The 7,098-nt window shown below is 34.6% G+C and overlaps 1 long non-coding RNA gene across 1 annotated transcript; it reads right to left on the bottom strand.

Annotated features, from left to right (window-relative positions):
- Nucleotides 1-2,811: 2,811 nt before the first annotated feature.
- Nucleotides 2,812-5,020, bottom strand: LOC125499548 (uncharacterized). The gene is made up of 2 exons (XR_007276448.2): nucleotides 3,532-5,020; nucleotides 2,812-3,025 (listed from the first exon to the last, which is right to left on the bottom strand). It is a non-coding gene; the product is annotated as an uncharacterized LOC125499548 (long non-coding RNA).
- Nucleotides 5,021-7,098: the final 2,078 nt, after the last annotated feature.

Genomic DNA, 7,098 nt, shown 5'->3' with positions numbered 1-7,098 from the left:
TTTATTCTCATTTTCATTTTAGGTTTTTTTTTTAAAAAAAATTTCAGTTTTTTTTTTTGTAATTAGTATTTTTTAGATCTGTTGGTAGATTTTTTTTTTTTTTTAATTAGTTTTTTATGTTTCTTAATATATTTTTTGTAGCTAGTCATTTAGTTGTAACTGTTGTTTTTTTATTTTTGCTTTTTCATTTTACTTTTTGATCTTTTGTATTATTTATGTAACTAGATTTTTTTACCTTTATATATTAATGAGATTCATCAGTTATTTCATCTTCAGTTTGCCTGCGAATTTGGTGGATAGTGGATAGGTTATTTGCTTGATTTTAATCTTTCAAATTTAATTGCGAAATGCAAAAAAAAAAAATCTTTACCAGGACCTATTGCTGCGGTTTTGGTCGATAACCGCAACAATAAGTCAAACCTATTGCTGCGGTTCCTAGAAACGGCAGCAATACGTTGTATTTGTTTTATAAAAAATAAACCTATTGCGGCGGTTTTGTTAGGAAGCGCAATAATAGCGTGGCCTATTGATGTGGTCTAAAATCGCAACAATAGGATAATTACCTATTGTTACGCCTTTAATTGATGCGCGGCCAAAATTGCCGTAATAGGCCACTAAATGACCGCAACAATAAGCATTTATTCTACTAGTGCAATAATGAAATATACCGTCGTCCAAATTGATTCGGTCCAAAGAAAGAGCAAATGAACAAGCTTAACCTAGAAGCATTTTGAAAATATAAAGTCTATTTATTGGTTAAAAACAATCCAAGCCAAATTTTAAATCCCAATTGATTATTCCTGATAATTAATTATATTTTTAATATTTTAATATTAATTATTCCTGATAATTAATTTTTTAAAGGATATTTCGAAAATCAGATTCTTGTTTCTAAAGATAGTTAATTTCGGATTTCAAAGGAAGTTTTATCAAAGGATAAAAAAAAGAATCTTATAACAAGAAAATAAAATCGGGAAAAAAGCAAGTGTGCGTGAAGCACTTGTTGTGCGCTTAAACCTGGCAAAGTCGGTCCTGATCCGAAAATCCGGTCCGAAATATTCGATCTGTGGTCCGAACCAGACGGTCCAAACCTTGGCCCGAATCCGAAATGATCTGGTCCAGTCTGAATTTGGTCCGAAATAATCTTGATCCGAAACTCATCCGGAATTCGAATGATCCAATATGATCTTTGCCCAATCCGAAATCAATTCGATGCAAAGGTAACCGGAAAGCAATAAGAAATTATTGGCTTCCATTGTGCTTTGATTCGAAGTACCCGAAATTGACCTGTTTTAAATACCCGATTATGACAAGTACTCTTTGGCATAAGTTCTGACTATGCAAATATGTTATGTATAGCTTTAGAAAGCTCGAAGAGTGGCAATTCCATATATACATAACAAAAGCTCATAGTGAAAGAAACCATTAGACCAAAGTAGTAACAACTCCATACATAATAAAGATGAGACAATCCACCATCCGATCCAAAACGGTCCGATCCGAAAAGCATCCCAATCCGATGATGATCCGAAACATAATCTGAATGTCGGTCCGATTCGAAATGGTACAGTTTGGTCCGAATATAACTTTATTCGAAAATTGTTCGATCTGAAATGATCTGGTCCGAATCCGATCCGATTGGTCTGGTTGTCAGGTCTACGGACGACTTTCCTTTGCCTATAAATACCTCGTTTCTTCGAACGACTTTTCACAACACTTTCCAACGACTTATACACATACTCTCGTATACTCAAAATCATTTTCAAACCCATTTTAATACATTCAAATACATTCATACCTTCGAATTTCTTATTTCAAGCTTCAAGATTGCTCATCTTGCAAGCCGTAATACAAGACCTAGGTGACAAAGGTGTGACTCGTAAGGGGCAATTCCAATTTAATTCCTTTTTTTACTAACAATTTACTTGTCACAATGTAGATCTCAAAGGGAATAACACTATTATGTACATTCTAATCCTAAATCTTCTCTTTTTATTGACTTTCTTTATTTTTTCTATGCATGATCCTATGTTTTGATGTGTTCATCACCTCACACGATTATTATTGCTAATCAAAGACCCAAATATTTTTTCAAACATTAAATTCAGATAATTTGGACAACTTGTTACGATCTCAGTAATTTGATTGCATAATAACATGTTACCAAAAATTAGTATTTTCTTTGTTTAATAAATTGACATAGATTAATCATACATTGCATTATAACGTTGCTTAGATGTTTATTGACATTAATTGATCTTATGTAGAGGCCATTGATGGGAGAATTTATTCATGATTATATTTGTACCCTCACCCCGAACTCAATCCATGGTTCATTGACCATTAATGGAGTGATGACGGAGAAATCTACATTGGATAAGTCCCAAAGTTTTCCCTAAGATTTCCCAATAACCAATAAGTTTATTAGTCTTCCTTTAAAGACTCGTTTGTGACTTCAAAAACGTTTTTAGTAAAACCTTTACAATGATATAGTCAAATTCGCGCTCACACCGTGTAAGCGAATAAAAACACACCTACAATTGAAGAGTGAATGCGTATTAAAGAGTGAAAAAAAGGAAAGCGGTTAGACCAAAAACCATATCCCTTTATCAAAAAGCTAAGGGCTACGGTTTTCAGAAGACCGCAACCCTTTATCAAAAAGGGCTACAGTTTTTAGATAACCGCAACTGTAACAGCCCGATTCCCGAGCTGCTAGATAAATACACTTAAGATTCACTAATCACAATCAATGCTTAATAAGCCTCGAATAAAATATTTACTCGCAGCGGAAACATAACCTAGAAAACGATCTTGGACCTGTGGGTCATTGGCCCACAAAACAAAATCCTTTATATAAGACTTCAATTACACCAATATCTCGACTAATATTTCCAAATATTGTATACAACGAAATATATCAGAAACTATTCTTTAATTGACTATCTAAAATACAAACTCAATTCATAAGCTACGATGACATCTTTAACTTGCTTCACTTCAAAATCCTAAGCCTTTGATACCAAACCTGCAAATTCAGGGAAGAAATACAAAACAAACAAAATTCCAAAATGAGTGGAAAACTTGTAACCTTTTCTTCAGCCCGTTATAAACATTTTATTTCTCAAATCATTTTCATTTCGTAATAATGCTGGCATAGCTCACTCTCTTAAACAAATCAGTGCCAAGTACAAGCTTTGGACAAAAGGACAAATGCTGTCTCCAAGCTGCGCTATGGAGTCCAGCAACACTACCCCCAGAGTTTGCAATGGAGCGTAGCCGACCTGTACCAGGTTAAAAGAGTAACCATCCTCCACCCATACCTTGCCCACTTACTATTTTCAGTTCATAAACTAAGCGAGCAAAACATTTGCATATTCATATTCATCGAAAAATATTTCCATAATCAACTCACAACATCACATTCATAACTATGGCCATAGTACGAACTTATTTATCAAAAACATAACACAAAGATCCACACACACACACACAAGGGCGTGAGTAAATGATTTTACTGAACATAAAAGTTACCTGAATCGCAATCCAATTCCACCAACATAATTTCCTTCATAATCCCGAATGATTCCTCACTCCAAATTCATCTTCTAATAATCACCTCATAACAATAACAATAATCAATAACTATTTCAACTATATACTAAAACCATAACCAATTCCGATTTACAAATTATCCACCTTTAATACTCTAATTCCATAATCCTTAAGTCATACTCATATATCTAAATTGTAGAACAGAACTAACTAAACTTAACTCTTGCCAAACTAATTCAACAACATCTCTTCTTTTATAAACCAACACAACACCAACACAACACAACACCAACACCAACAACAAACCAAAACCGTGGCACATCACCACCACCACAACAATATAACAATAGCAACAACGAACCACCTAAAAATAAAGCAACATCAACCCAACAACCATAACAACACCGAACAACAACCACAAACAACCAACAATTCGACAACCCATTAATTATAAACCACCACCACTGAACAACCCAACTACACCACTAAAACAAAGCAGCAACAACAAATAACAACATCAACTTGGGATTAATTAACAAATAGAAAAATCAGAATTTAAAGAGGAAAACAGAAAATAAATTAGTCTTTACATCTGCTCTACTAGGAGCAGCGACGAACAGAGAAGAATTGAGAAACAGAGGGGTCGAGGGAGATTTTCGAAGCTTTGGAACTTCGGCGTGGAGGCGGAGGCATTCACCGGCGAAGCAGCTAGCAGCAACAACCTGACAAACATCGACGAAGAGGAGCAACAACACCATAGCACGAGAGAGAGAGAGAGAGAGGAACAGGGGCTCCGAAGTGTTGTATGGGTCTCCGGCGAGAGACCGAACTGATAAAACAACCACGTAGTGGTGGCAAACGACGAAGCTCTGGCGAGCTTTTACGGCGAACCGAAGAAACAAGGGAAGAGAGATGCAGGGGAATAAGGGTTTCTTGGGTTTGGGGTTTCAATTTTGGGGGTTTAGAGAGAACAGAGGACACGAGAGAGAGAGAAAGGTTTAGGGGGGGTTTGTTTTAGTTTATCTTCAACCGACAAAAGGGTATTGTGGGTTTCAAAATAAACCAACGGATAAGAATGAAAGCAAGTGTTGGGTTTTGGAATCTTTCATTAACCGACAAAGGAAATGGTAATTGGGGTTTATCCAACCGACCAAGAAAACAGATAAGTGGATTTTAGGTTCCTATTTTCAGCAAAATATAACTTAACTAGTTGCACATAAATTACTAGTAAAAATCACTTCATAAAAATTAAGTAAAATATTTTACAGCACGACAAATAAAATTTATACTTCGCAACTCAAATAAAATAAGAATTTTCGAAACATAATTAACTTAATAAATATAATTAACATTTAAATAAAGGTACTTAAAAACAGGGCTATTACACTCTACCACCCTTAAAATAAGTTTCGTCCTCGAAACTTCAAAACATAAACTCAATACCAAAATCGAGGAGCAAAGAAAACAAAAGGGCAGAATTTTCGAAATAGGATTCCAGACATCTCATTCGTAGATATCTCGTTTGAAATTCTTTTACTTTAGTAAATCATACATTTTTCTTAAAATATACACCACCATAGGGAATAGAGGACATTACACCTTTACATAAATGAATTCATATAGCACACGCAAAAGCGCAAACACTTATAAACTCAACCTTCAACATTCCTAATTTCTGATCATCAATTCTCAACCACTAATAATCCCAAAACGATATCAAACTATCCCAAATATCTTTTACCCTCGCTAGGTAGCCAACTAGGCATACGGTCGCAAGGTTGCTCTGATACCATTTGTAACAGCCCGATTCCCGAGCTGCTAGATAAATACACTTAAGATTAACTAATCACAATCAATGCTTAATAAGCCTCGAATAAAATATTTATCTAGCAGCTCGGGAATCGGGCTGTTACAACAACCCTTTCAAGGTAGTACTTGGCCTTTCCTATAGTGTTTATATTAAGAATTATTCAAATCTACATGCTATTTTTCAATCAAGAAATTCATATTTTAAACTATAAATATGGAAATGTTTTTTTTTTTCAAATCGAAAACCCTTATGTTAAGCTTTCATTTACGAAAATTCCTATATTCACTACCTTTCACAATCTATGAAAATCTATGTAATCAATTTTTTTAAATGCAATTACTAGAATTGCATACAAATACTTTATATGCAATTTGAAGATTCACATAGTCACTGGTTAATTGTTTTGTAAATAATCAACTTTAAGACAACCAATTCATAGTACAATACTTTCAACATAAAGTCTTGGGTGTAACTATTGCACCATATTTTATGGTGTAATAATTACTTCACACATGCAAGAATTTTTTCCACCTTTATATCCTCCATCGCTTGCGTTCAAGTTTCAACATAACCCCTCTTTATCTCTTTTCAATCCTGCTGGAGAAACCATAGGAAGTTGAACCCTCGCAAGAACAGATTTTCGTTCGAATGACTCATCAGCGTATAATCTTGCAACCAACTTTTCAAGATTCGTTATTGAAAACGAACAAAATCAAACACTTTGCTTCGAGATCTCTTGTTGAAATCGAACGAAATCTTTGAACCAGATTTTCAATTGTTCTTAAGATCAAACACTCATATCATTTCACAAATAGAACAACCATCGAAGCCATGTATTTTCTCGATTTAGCTTTTGAAGTAATGTTTCTTCAAAGTGCAAAATCTTTAACTTAAATCACGATAATACAAAACTAGGGTTTTATATTATTTAACTATGCTCGGATTATACATTTTGCAGCAGATTACAGAACATGATAACTTTCAAAATTCCGTCAGTTTTCGGCTTGAAATTGATTTTGATGGCCAAAAAATAAATTTGAACTTATAGAAAATTGTTACTAATGGGCTCAGTGATTGGGCAAGTATAAGATCAAATCTATAAGGAACTAAGGTTAGTCAAGGGTTAATTTGCTAATTACAATGAGCTAAAATCTATTTTTGGGGTTTTTGGAGGTTTAGTAACAATTCTAAAGTCTAAGAAAATTAATATATTGGCAAAGCAAATTAACAAGGTAAGTAAAGAAGATAAATCAAAGGTAAAAGAATGAGGGGATTCACCAACACACAATCAAAGAATCGAATCACCAAACTCAAGGGGAAACAACAGGAAGGATCACAAGTGGAAATCACGTACATAGGAACTCTAATTTCTCTCTCGAGCTAATAAGACGAGCTTAGCTAGTCACTCATGACCTATTTTCATGACATGGCTCTAAGCATCTTTCGTAAGAAATACTACGATGCTGATAATTGGCCTATCCACATCCCAAATCAGAATGAAGACAACTATCATATAATCTTGTACCGTGGTAAAGTAAGGGAGTCTATAGAAAATGGCTTTCCCTAGCAGACGCTAACCAGCCTATATGGCGGATCAAGTGGATCAGGCATGGTGTCAAGGTCAAGGCAAAAAGTGGAGTCGTTTTCAACTCCGAGAGTGACTTCACTAACGGGATTTCTATTTAATTAAGAGCCTGTTCCGGGCATTGAGAGCAGACGAAGACTACTAAGAAGAC

This window comes from Beta vulgaris, chromosome 7 (assembly GCF_026745355.1).
Source record: "Beta vulgaris subsp. vulgaris cultivar EL10 chromosome 7, EL10.2, whole genome shotgun sequence".
NCBI lineage: Eukaryota > Viridiplantae > Streptophyta > Magnoliopsida > Caryophyllales > Amaranthaceae > Beta > Beta vulgaris.
This window is presented reverse-complemented; position numbering and strand designations above follow the sequence as displayed.